The sequence below is a fragment of the Rattus norvegicus genome, chromosome 7 (genome assembly GCF_036323735.1).
Source record: "Rattus norvegicus strain BN/NHsdMcwi chromosome 7, GRCr8, whole genome shotgun sequence".
Taxonomy (NCBI): Eukaryota; Metazoa; Chordata; class Mammalia; order Rodentia; family Muridae; genus Rattus; species Rattus norvegicus.
Window position 1 is genome coordinate 114,946,289 of NC_086025.1, and position 13,068 is coordinate 114,959,356.

The following is a 13,068-nucleotide window of genomic DNA, read 5'->3' on the forward strand; positions in this document are numbered from 1 at the left end:
CAATGTTCCCTTTGCCAGTGGTCAGTTTGCAATTACAGTAGAGGCAAATTGTCACTTTCCCCCTAGTTTACTCTACACTCGTTGCACGTAGCAGACCTCCCAGGGGACATAATCTTGTTCTTGATTCTGCCACCACAACGGTCTGAAGCGTCATCAGTTTCTCTGCATGTTCCTTTTCCTCCAGACTGGTAAAGAAAGTATTTGATAGCTGGGTGGTGTTGGTGTACAACTTTAATCCCAGCACTGGGGAAGCAGAAGCAAGTAGATTTCTGAATTCAAGGCCAGCCTGGTCTACAGAGCAAGTTCCAGGACAGCCGGTGCTACACTGTCTTGAATAAACCCAAAGAAGAAGGATGAGGAGGAGAAAAAGAAGGGGAAGAAGAAGGAAAAGAAGAGGAAGAGGAAAGGGAGGAAGAAGAACAAGTAGTAGTAGTCGTAGTTGTAGACAAAGTAGTATTTGGCAACCCCCAAAGCCATGTTGTTGGGCTCTAAACAGTAAGACACAGAGAGAGGTAACTGCAGTGACCTAACAATTGATGGTGACATCTCAGTCTTGAGGACAGTTCTGGTATGCTGGTAGAGGGGACTCTGTTGTCATGGCCACAGCTAGGTAAAATGTGATGGTTAGTGTTGACAGGGCCTAGATTCACTAGGGAGATGGGCCTCTGTGTGTGCCTGTCCCTGATTGCATTAATTCATGTGTGAAGACCCATTTTGACTCTAGGTGTGACTACGACCTGGGCATTGTGGACTGCATAAATGAAGATAGGTAAGGAAGTAGCCGCATGCATTGATCTCTGACTGATCTTCTGACTGACTATGAAACATGGTGAGCTGCTTCCAGGACCTGCTGCCTTACCTTCTCTGCCATGACAGACTGCAACCTGAACTGTGAGCTAAAAAAGGCCCTTTTCCCTTGGGTTGCTATGGTAAGAGTATTTTATCACAACAACAGTAAGAGAGACTAAGAGGCATGGTGGTAGACTATTCACCCTATGGGGTAGTCCCAAGATGCTTTGACCTGTCAGCTGGAATGTTTGAGTATTTTCTGTTCAAGCAGTATTGGAACAGGACGCCATGGTAAGTGAAGGTTTCTGATTTTATTTCTGGGATGAGGGTCTTGTTATATAACTCAGGGTGGCCCTGGGGCTATGATTCTCCATCTCTGGCCTCTCAAGGGCTGAGATGACTGGCCTTTGCCACACATCACATCTCTCTATGTGTAGTACTAGCTAGCCTGAAGCTGGTAGACCAGGATGGTCTTGAATAACCCTCCTTCTTTTTCTGTCTGAGATCAGGGAATACAATCTTGGCCCACCGCTTTCAACAGTACTTTCTTATCTCCCCACCAACGCCTCCTTACATGCGTGTGTGTATGTGTATATATGTTCACGTGTGTGTGTGCATTCATGTGTGTGCATGCATTTGGAGGCTACAGGTTCATGTTGGGTGTCTTCCTCAATCACTTTCCACTTTATTTACTGGTGAAGAAAGTATTTGGCAAACTTTTTTGAAGCCACTTATTGGGATCCAGATAGTAAGACACATCATGGCTCCTGCTTGATAAAGCAATTGATGCCAGTATCTCAGTGGCTGGTTGCTGTCTGTCTGTCTGTTTGTCTGTCTGTCTGCCTGCCTGCCTGCTTGCCTACCTACCTATCTACCTATTATCTATATATCTAGTAAGAATCAGGCAGGGTCTCTCACTGAAACAGGAGCTCACCTAGTCAGCCTGCCCCCAACTTTGTCTCTGCCACTTGATATCTAAGATTGATGTTATCCACCATACCTGGGACCCCAGTCCTCACACTTGCCTGTACTTGTCTGTGTAGCCGTGTCCTCAGCCTCAACACTGGCGGCTTATAGTGATACTGATAAGTACGTTACACTAAGAAGTGCCTCTTGGCTTAGTGATGCTTAGTTTTTTTTTTTGGAGGTTGTGGGGGTTGAGGGAAGGAACAAGAATGTAGAGGGCATGTTCTGCCATTGAACTCTGTCCCCAAGCCCAAATGAAACTCTTCTTCTGCAGGAAATCCAGTCATATGGTTCTCTGTACTGAGAATTGTGGTTTCTTTAAAAAAAAAAACACAGAAATATTATAGGAATATATTTTCATTTTAATCCCAGGTGTGGGATACGGGACCGCTTCAGTTGTCCACAGTAGCTGACTCTGATTTGTTACCTGCAGGTGTGTGATTTTTGCCAGATGCAGATAGTTTCTGCAAATATGTGATGTTTGGAATTCTCGAGACTTTTCAGAGGGTGTAAAAATGCTAGGGTTCCAAGATGAAGGGTGGGTCATTGGTTGTTTTTGGTTGCTGTTGGTCAGTTGGTTGTAGTTCATGAAGCGGTCATGCACCAAGGAGACAGAAGAAGAAATTAAGAAGTCTAGGCCCCCAATCAGCAGGAGATACACTAAGAATAACATCACTTCTTTCCCCTCTATCCTTCCTATCTCCTATCTAGTGTTAGGAGGTTTAAAGAATAGAAAGGGGTGGAGAGGGTGGGAGAAAGAACCCAGGAAGAAGCCAAAGACCAGCTACAGTTCTCCATCCCTAATTCTAAATCATGGATGGATGGGAAGGAAGTGGGGCAGGTGACTGTGGAATGCTGTCAGGGCACAGCCCAGCCTTGACCGTCTCCGTAAATGACCTGTGTGAGATTTAACAAGAGGAGACCTGCTGACATTTCGTCATTGAATGAACTGGTAGACCCTCACCTAAGAGTCCAACTGCCCTCCTGAGTTTGATGAGCAGCTGTGTGTAATGCTGTCAGAGCTGTCACATGAGCTCAGGGGTGCCAGGGAAACTTTGGGAAATAGATCAGCAGCTGAGGATGTTTGCCACCAAGTTTGATAACCTAGGTTTGACCCCCAGAATCCACATTTTGTATGGCTGCAGTGGTTGTGTTCTGAGATGGTTCCTCAGAGACTTAAACCGGGGAATACCTCTCACTATCGATAGGTCTTTCCTGTCAATATTACATAATCTAATGATTCCTAGACATTAGCCTACCCTATTGGGCAGATCTCCTGCAGAATTAATATGAATATGTATAGTGTAGTTGGATTGATGGTTTCATAATTCCCTGATAATGATTTTATAGAATTCCTAAATTGATATAAGTAATCTCAAGCCCCCTATAGAATAAAAGCTGCAAATAGAACTCTGTAAACTTATGTGTCACAGGTTAATTCCACTAAGAGAAGAAAGCAGGTTTGGGACAAATTACAATTGAGGAAAACATTCCTTGTAGGGTAGGAATGAGGCCACTATCTGGTAACTAAAGGTCATAAACTGGGAATGGGAAATTTATCGAAGGTGCAAGGTCAGAAAATAAATGATGGACTACTTTATTTATACAAGACTTTGAAATAATAAGGCACAAGGCAGACGATTTGTCTCTTGACACACTGTGCTAACTTACGATATAAAAATTATTGCTGGGGTTGGGGATTTAGCTCAGTGGTAGAGCGCTTGCCTAGGAAGTGCAAGGCCCTGGGTTCGGTCCCCAGCTCCGGAAAAACAAAATTATTGTTTTAAACTTATAATAAACTTGTGGAGCTTGTAACTGATAATGGATGTTGAGTTGGGTACTAGTCTTAATGGAAAGACATGTAAACAGTTCTGCTGTAACTCCTTAAGGCTCGTCAATCTATGACATGAGCTATTGCCTTAAACTTACTATGAACTTATGGATGTAAAAGTGCTCAGAGACCCATGTGATCAATTATCCTGAGAAGGCATAGAAACTAAGAACAACAGTAGATTGGTAGTGCAGACTTCCTCAGCTTCGTCCAGTGTGCATGTTGTCTAAGTCTGTCTTCCTTCCTTCTGTTTCTTTTCTCTCTGGCTGGTGAAGAGTTAAGGAATTCCAGCCTCTCACCAGAGGCTTGGGTCAAAGAGAAAAGCAGCCAGGTAACTAAGTTTCTTTCTCCTGCTGCTATCAGCTTTTGGCTCCACATAGCAATAAAGAGCTAACTTGCCAGAAGCCAGTAGTTCTTTAGCCCTGGAATAACAAGGGAGAGAGAGAGTTAAATGGCCAAAAGCAAGTAGCTTTTGGCCCTGATCGACAGACTTCTTGTCCTGCCTCAGTTTACCCTGTGATGTCAAGCTGGTTTTTGACAGTTGACCACAGGGAGAATTCCACCTGTGCAGCTTTTGGAGCGTTCATGTCTTGCATGCTGGAGGGGGACTTTGCATCTGTTTCAGGGTCACCCACACTCCTGTAAGTTCTCACTCATGCAAATATAGTAAGCTCAATAAAGTCACCAGCCCACTAAGCTTGGCTTCCACGGAGTCACTAATTTCAGCCGTCATTGTTGCCCTATCTAGCATGATTAGATGTTTGCTTACTGCCCGATAGAAAGTTTTCTCCATAGTGGTCTATTATGACATGTGTGTAGGTAACACATGTTCCCTTCAGAGGGTAATAGCATATGCCATAAGGAAAAAAGACTTTTAACTACAATGACTGAACATTTATACATATTTCAAAGTTGTTTTTTGATATTAAGGTACATAATGTCTGAGTAAGCATGCATCTGTCTGTATGTCTGTCTGTCTGTCTATCTATCTATCTATCTATCTATCTATCTATCTATCTTTGAGGTAATATGTTACTATGCAGTCCTGGCTAGCCTGAAGCTAGGATAAGAAGACCAAGCTGGGCCAGAACTCACAGAGATCTGCCCTTCTCTGCCTCCCAAGTACTAAGATTAAAGGCACAGGCCACTATGCCCTAAGTATTTAAGATAGCCATGGTTTGTTGGGACAGTATACACATGCTATAATCCCAGCATTTTAGAGATGAAAGCACGAGGATCAGGCTTAAAAAACCATGTTTGGCTGGGCCAGAGAGAGATGGTTTAACTCAGTGTTAAGGCAATTGCCACCAAGCCTGATAGCCTGAATTCAACTTGAAGCTCATGTTGTGAAAGGGAAGAACTTCCACCTTTCAAAAAAAGGAACCCATCCTTGGCTATATTGCAAGTTCAAAGCAAGCATGAGCTGCATAGTAAGAATCAAATGAAAAGCCAGCATTGTGACACGTACCTTTAATCACAGGACTCTGAAGACAGAGACAGGTGGATCTCTGAGTTCAAGGCCAGCCTGGTCTAGGTAGAGTTCTAGGACAGCCAAAACTATCTAGGGAGATCCCGGTACAAAACAAAACAAGAAAAATAAAGTTAATCCAATTAGAAACAATAACAACAAAGTAATTATAGGAGAGAGAACTAATAGTTTATGTCTATACCCTGCCCTCTAGTGTGGAGGCCGAAGCAAGAGAATCATAGGTTCAAGGCCAGCCTGGGCACAATAAAAAGCAAATTGCCCTGGGGATGAAGCATTTGTCCAGTATGTGTAAAGCATGAGGTTCAAACCTCATTATACATGCACATAAATTGAAGAGTTTTCTAATCAAAATGATACAGCAATAGTAGATGAAAGCTACTAATTAGAGGTGGCTAATTATACCTCGTCAGAATGGTAAGCAGCTGTTGCGGATGAGACTGAGACAATGTTGCAGCGTGAATTGCTACTCCTTAGGATGCTGTGTGAGAGGGCAGATCTGAAGACTCCGGCCTTTCCTGTGATTATTACACCCAATGTGCAGTACCCAGGAGGTAAGAGATGGTAGGTACTATCTTTTATTAATTGTATAGAACATGTTATAAAGCATATATATGTATATCTATATTTCTATAGTCTACTTATTTTTTAAGTATTTATTTATTTATTATGTATGAGTACACTGTAGCTGTCTTCAGACACAACAGATGGCATCAGTTCTCATTACAGATGGTTGTGAGCCACCATGTATGTGGTTGCTGGGATTTGAACTCAGGACCTCTGAAAGAGCAGTCAGTACTTTTAACCACTGAGCCATCTCTCCAGTCCCTATATCCCTTATATTTGGTTTCTAAGAGAGGACCTTATATACCCCAAGCTGGCTTTGAATTTCTACCATCCAGCCTTTCACTTATTTATTTACTACTTATTTATTTATTTTATCATTTTTCAAGGCAGGGTTTCTTTGTGTAGCCCTGGCCCTAGAATTTACTCTACAGACCAGGCTGGCCTTGAACTCACAGAGATCCACTTGCCTCTACCTCTTCAGTGCCAGGATTAAGAAATGTGCCAGGGGGGCTGGGGATTTAGCTCAGTGGTAGAGCGCTTACCTAGGAAGCGCAAGGCCCTGGGTTCTGTCCCCAGCTCCGAAAAAAAGAACCAAAAAAAAAAAAAAAAAAAAAAAAGAAATGTGCCAGGACTCCTGCCTAATTAAAAATTATATATGTATTCATTTCATGTATGGTTTTGCCTTCATGTATGTCTGTGTACTACATGCCTGCCTGGTTCCCAATGCGGGTGCTGGGACCTGAACTTTGAAATCTTGATAGAGTAGGAACCACTGCCCCACCTCTCCAGCCCCTATTTTTTTTTTTAAATTAAAAATTTGAGGACTAAGCCAAATGGTTAGTGGCACAAGTCTTTGATCCTAGCACTTGGGAGGCAGAGGCAGGTGGATCTCTGAGTTTGAGGCAAGCCCAGTCTACAGCGTGAGCTCTAGGACAGCCAGGGCTACACTGAGAAACCCTGTCTGAAGGAGTCAAAAAAAAAAATTTTTTTTTTTCCGGAGCTGGGGACCGAACCCAGGGCCTTGCGCATGCTAGGCAAGCGCTCTACCACTGAGCTAAATCCCCAACCCCCCAAAAAAAATTTTTTAAAGAAATAAAAATTATAAAACAGTAAAAATTTTAAGCGACTCAGCTTATAATCTCAGTAGAATCAGGAATTCAAGGTTATCCAGTTATTAGTGAATTCAAGGCCAGACAGAACACATGAAAACCTGTCCACAAAAAACAAACCAACAAAAACAGCCTACTATGGTAGTGTTTGCCTGGACTCCCAGCACTGGACACGGAAATAGGATCACCCTAAGAACCTCATCTATATAGTACTTTCTAGGCCACCCAGGGCTACAGAACAAGACTCACAAAAACAAGGGGCCAGCAAGATGGCTCAGCTGGTAAAGGCACTTGACCTCAATGCAGGCAATCTGAATACCCTGAGGTCCACGTGGTAGCGAGCTGAACCATACAGTCGTCCTCTGGCCTCCACACACATACAAATAAAATGAATAACATAATAAAAAACCCCAAACCTGAGTGTTGGGGATTGGTTCTAATGCTTTGATTTAATCTGGAATCTGCATGTCCAAATGCTGAAGGTCCTTGTCCCCAGTTGTTTTTGATTGATCAATAAAGATGACAGCAGTTAGTAGTTGGGCAGAGGCAGACAGGGTGGGACCCTTAGATTTTCGAGGGCTAGCATGCAGGAGAGAGGAGAGAGAAAAGCGAATCGCCAGGTTTCAGAGGGCGATGGATCAGATTTCGAGCTGCAGAAGGAAAACCATCCGAAATACAGGTGAGAAGGAATGTGCCCCGGGAAGGGCTGCCCAGAAGCATCTTGGGCAGCAAAGACTAGGGGCTGCCCAGAAGGAACAGGGCAGTAAAGATAGATAGCAGATTTAGAGGGTGTTGAGTAAGGAGTACCAGAGGGAAATCTATACTAGCTGGGCAGAGGATTAGAACTGCCCAGCCTTTGAGTTAGCCAGGCATGTCAAAAATAAGCTAACGCATGTCTGTCTTTCGTTCACAAATCCAAAGACTTTCTGGCGGGTGACTGGAAGTTCTTGACCCACCAGGAGCACAAAGCAGTGTAGCCAAAACTACCACTACATCTGGGAGCCATACTTGAGGCCCATTATCCCACCGTACCTGGGAGGTAGAGGCAGGAAAGTCTACAATTCTGGGTCATCTTTGGCGATATATAGCTAGCCTGGGCTAAGTCAGTGTAGGGTTTCCTCCCACACCCTTATTCCTGAAATAACAACAGAGACTTATTTATGAATAAATGCTTATGACTTATATAACCTGTTTTAAACTATTCTGTGTCTGCCACATGGCTAGTCACCTCTCCTCAGTTCCATTCAACAACCTCTCCAAGTCCAGGGCAAAAATCTCCTGCTCTTGGCTCTTTCCCAGAATTCCATCTGTCTCCTGGAGCTCCCACCTCTTAATTCCCGCTTTTTACTAATAGGCCTTCAGCTTTTCATTAACAGCTGATGCTTTCATTCCGTACACAAGAGATTCTCTCTACATCTCTGCCTTTTTAGAGGTGAGATCCTGATTTTTAAGAAGCAGGGCATAGGGGTTGGGGATTTGGCTCAGTGGTAGAGCGCTTGCCTAGCAAGTGCAAGGTCCTGGGTTCGGTCCCCAGCTCCAAAAAAAAAAAAAAAAAAAAAAAAAAAAAAAAAAAGAAGCAGGGCATAGTAGTGAACTGTCTTAGTTACTACTGCTGTCATGATGACCAAGAGCAATTTGGAGAGGAAAGCGTTTCGTTGGCTTACATTTCCACATCATAGTCCATAGTCCATCCACCATTGAAGGATGGCAGGTCAGGAATTCACACAAGAGCAGCAACCTAGAGGGAAGGGTGTTGCTTACTGGCTTGCTCCCCATGGCTTGCTCAGCCTGCTTTAGTAAGGAACCCAGGACCACTAGCCCAGGGACGGCCCCGCCCACAGTGGGCTGGGCTTTCCCCTATCAATCACTCATTCAGGAAACGCCCTACATGCTTCCCCTTAGTGCATTCTTTTTCAGTTGAGGTTCCTTCCTCTCTGATGACTCTAGTTTGTGTCAAGTTGACATAAAACTAGCCAGCCCATATAGCAAGACTTTGTCTCAATCATAAATAAATAATAACAAACCAGGATGGAAAGTCGGAAAGATACATGATGTGTGCGTGTACCAAAATATGACTTTGTACACTGTGAATACTCAAGCATATACATTTTGGTTTTCTTCTTAATTATTTATTATTTGTGTATTTATGCACGTATGTACTTATCTATTTAATGGGTATTGGTGCTTGCCTGCATGCATGTCTGTGTGAAGGTACTGGATCCTCTGAAACCGTAGTTACAGATGGTTGTGAGCTGCTAGCGGGGTGCCGGGAATTGAACCCAGGTCATTTGGAAGAGCAGTCAGTGCTCTTGTCTACTGAGTCATTTCTCTAGCCCACATATTTTGGTTTTATATGCTTTAAAAAAATAAATTTAGGGACTGAAGAGATAGCTTTGCATTTAAGTGTACTCATGACTTTTCAAGGGTCCTAATTCTGTTCGCAGCATCTGTGAAACACCATTTTCAGGGATCCTATGCTTTCTTCTGGCCTCTATGAACACAGACAGACAGACAGACAGACAGACAGACAACACATTAATGCACAAAAGATAAATCTAAAAATATATATTTTTTTTAATGAAAACAACTTTTAATTATTTTGTTTATCTGTTTGAGTGCTCTGCCTGTCTGTAGTCTGTCCAGCATACGTGCCTGGTCCCTTCAGAGACTGGGAGAGGGTACAGAGTGGAGATATGATGGTTCCAGGTTGGTGTTGGCCCTGTAATCAGGGCCTCTGGAAGACCAGCCATTGCTCTTAGCCATTCTGCCTTCTTTCTGCCCTCTGACCTCCACATGTGTACTCCACATGCCTGCACAGAGACATACGTGTATAAACCCGGTATAATTAAGGTGTCATACAACTTAAAAAATGTTTTAATTGTTGAAAAAGAAAGTAAAGCCTATAATTCTAGCGCTAGGGAGCCTGAAGGAGGAGGAGTGTTTGAGTTAGGGTCCAGTCTGGACTATAAACCAAAACCAAGTATCTGAAGACTAGACCTTGAGACCTTGTGCCTTTCTTGGAGCTCAGGCTGGCCTCAACCCACTCCATAGCCAAGAATGCCTTTGGATTCTGGGTTCTCCTGCCTTCCCCTTCCAAGGGCTGGGGATCATAGGCACACACAGTCTGAGTGTGAACCAGTACCTTTGTTTTCTATCTATTCTCTCCTGCTTTATTTACCTTTATGAATCTACTGGTTAAAAAAAAAAAAAAAAAAAAAAAAACACTGATACTATAAATATCTTTTTCTTTCTTCTGCCCATTTTCCATATTAAAAAAAACAAAACAAAAAAACCCCCAATGCTGTCATTACCAATCTTTCTGTATGAATCAAACAGGAGTAAAATAAATAGCCTGGAACCCACTCTCTTCAGATGAAAGAAAAATCCAGCCTCCTAGTGTCCTGCAGGGAATGTACCCTAGGGCTGCATTTACAATTCATCCTGGCTCCGGTTTCCCTGGTGGCTGAAGAGGGCTGGCTTCAGCTGGCCAGTGTGCTGGCCTGGGCTCTGGGCTCCCAGCTCAAAGCACGTATTTTGCACATTATCGGAGGCTTTCTGATTAGTTGCCTCTGGTTCACTCTAGCTTTCTCAAGGAGGGCGTTAGGCAGATGGACAAGGCGAGGACTTGCTGTCCCCATAGTATAACAAGAAATGACACTGTCGAAGACGGCCCCCACCCCTCCGCCCCCTTCTAACCCCCTCCCCCGCGCCATCTTTTAACCCAACCCTATGATGCTTTGTTCTGTGGGCTAAAGACCCTTGGTTGTTGAAGGAAACATTTTAACAGCAAAGATTCAAAGCCCAAAGCAAAGCCACTCCTGGCTTGAACGCAATGGGTAATACTGACAGGGGAGATTCCCCGGGTCCAAAGCCTAGGTTTGTTCCCTGCCCCCACCCCTAAGGAGCAGAGCAGAGTGGATCCTGCCTCTGTCATTAGTGATTTATGACCCAGCTGTTGGCCTTGAATCACAGCTGCTCGAGGTTCAGCAGGTCCTGTGTAAGGGACTGGACGAGGAAAGTCCCTGTGCAGTTGTCCCCCTCTGGGCCATGAGGACGATTACATCGCCAGTACTACGTTCCTCCTTTCTTCACTCCAGACAGTATCTCTGCACAGCCATGGCTGGGCCGGAACTCGATTTGTACACCAGACTGACCTCAAACTCATGTAAATCTGCTTGCCTCTGCCCCTTTTGTGCTGGAACTAAAGGTGTGCACCACCACACTTGGCCAGCCAGTGCCATCTTAAGAAATTCAGTGTACCACCGCAGTCCCACCCCCATCCCCAAGGGAAGACCCAAAGCTCTGCTCTCCCTCAGAATTCCCTGGCTGAGGGGCTGTTCAGAAGACATAGTCTAGGGGTTGGGGATTTAGCTCAGTGGTAGAGCGCTTGCCTAGCAAACGCAAGGCCCTGGGTTCAGTCCCCAGCTCCGGAAAAAAAAAAAGAAAGAAAAAAGAGAAGAAGAAAAAAAAAGATACAAGAAGACATAGTCTAGCCGGGCTGAAGCATGTGGGTTATAAAGTTGCTCCCTAACCTGGATGTGGTGGTTCATAGCCTGAAACCGCAGCAATGGGAATGCAGAAACAAGATCAGGAGTTCAAAGCCATCCTCAACTACGTAAAGAGTTGGATAAAAAAACAGAGAGAGAGAGAGAGAGAGAGAGAGAGAGAGAGAGAGAGAGAGAGAGAGAGAGAGAGAGAAAACCAACATGGTGAGTTGAAGGCCAGCCTGGTTTACAGTTCAAGTTCTCAGACAGCCAGGGCTGCACAGAGAAACCGTCTCAGGAACAAAACAAAAGAAAAAGTAAAGGAAAAAAAAATTCTGGCTCCCTCCAACCCTGTTCAGTGCTATTACCTGTTTATTCAGAAGTGGCAGGCAGAGGCGTCTAAGCACAGCTGAGAAAGACAGGAAAGGGCCACAGAGCAAGACTGAGAAAGACAGGAAAGGGCCACAGAGCAAGACTGAGAAAGACAGGAAAGGGCCACAGAGCAAGACTGAGAAAGACAGGAAAGGGCCACAGAGCAAGACTGAGAAAGACACCAAAGGGCCACAGAGCACGGCTAAGAAAGACAGGAAAGGGCCACAGAGCAAGACTGAGAAAGACACCAAAGGGCCACAGAGCACGGCTGAGAAAGACAGGAAAGGGCCAACCAGGTCTCCTCTTCCTCCTCCTCCTCCTCTTCCTCCTCTTCTTTCTCCTCCTCCTTCTCTTCTTTTCTGACTAGGGCTCAAGTGGTACAGACTGGCCTCAAATTCACTCTAGAAATGATGACCTTGGACCACTGGTCATCTTGTCTCTTACAGACATGTGCTACTCACTCAGGTTAATAGATTGATGAAGAATCGAACCCAGGGCTTTGTGCATACTAGGGAAGCACTCTACTAACTGAGCCACATTTCCTACCCCAGGAACATCTGATGACTGTGACCTTATATGCTCCAGACCCCGTGTAAATGCTGGAGTGGTAGCTTCTCTCCTAATACTTGCCAATAGGCCTGTGAGAGAATCGGACTAGATTTTACCTATATTTCCTTAAATGGAAGCGAGTGACACAGCTAGTTATCTGTCTGAGGAGCCAGAACCTTTTAACAACCACTGTGCCTGTTCTAGGTAGCTCCTGTAAAAAGCTTACAGGGGCTTCAAGACTGGTCCCATTGAGGAGCTGATGAATCAATGCAGGGCCGTTCCTAAAGTCACTGAGGCCAGCAGTAGCAGAGCTGAGACTGTCCCTGGTGGAGGTGACACCAGAAAATTCTCTTTTTCTGTATCCTTTAACTTACATAAACCTGCTTCTGTGAGAGATTTAGGCTGGGCCCACTGCTCATTTTTTCTTAAAGTTGTAGGACAGCCTGAGATAGCCCATGATAGCCTCAGCTCACTTGGTTCTCTTAACACCTGTGACCTGCTCTTCTTCTCCATTTACTCTTGGTTCTAGCATGTCTGCTTTGAAATATTTAATTTGTAGGAGGGCATGGGGGGGGTGCACATGCTATACTGTGTTGTGGATATTCAAATGACAGGGACAGTTGCTGAAGTCACTATGGGGTTCCTGGGGATTAACTCAGGTTGTCAGGTTTGGCTGCAAGCCTCTTTACCCACAGAACCCTTGCCAGCCCCTTATCAACAGGTTCTAGAATTCTTGACTGACCCTGTTGGGCCTCTTCCCTTCCTGAAGCACCCACTCTGTTTCTTTCTAGTGTGGAAGAACCCTAGGACTTGATTTGAAATGTCTTAGATAGCGTTTTACTGCTATAAACAGACACCACGACCAAGGCAAGTCTAATACAGACAACATTTAACTGGGGCCAGTTTACAGGTTCA

General features: G+C 44.5%; 1 long non-coding RNA gene across 1 annotated transcript in view; it reads left to right on the plus strand.

Annotated features, from left to right (window-relative positions):
* Positions 1–212: 212 nt before the first annotated feature.
* The window catches only part of LOC120093697 (uncharacterized), a 33,856-nt gene continuing 21,000 nt past the window's right edge, over positions 213–13,068 (plus strand). Inside the window, exons 1-2 of the long non-coding RNA XR_010053891.1 lie at positions 213–769; positions 5,486–5,636. This is a non-coding gene — a long non-coding RNA (uncharacterized LOC120093697). The remainder of the gene's footprint in view (positions 770–5,485; positions 5,637–13,068) is intronic.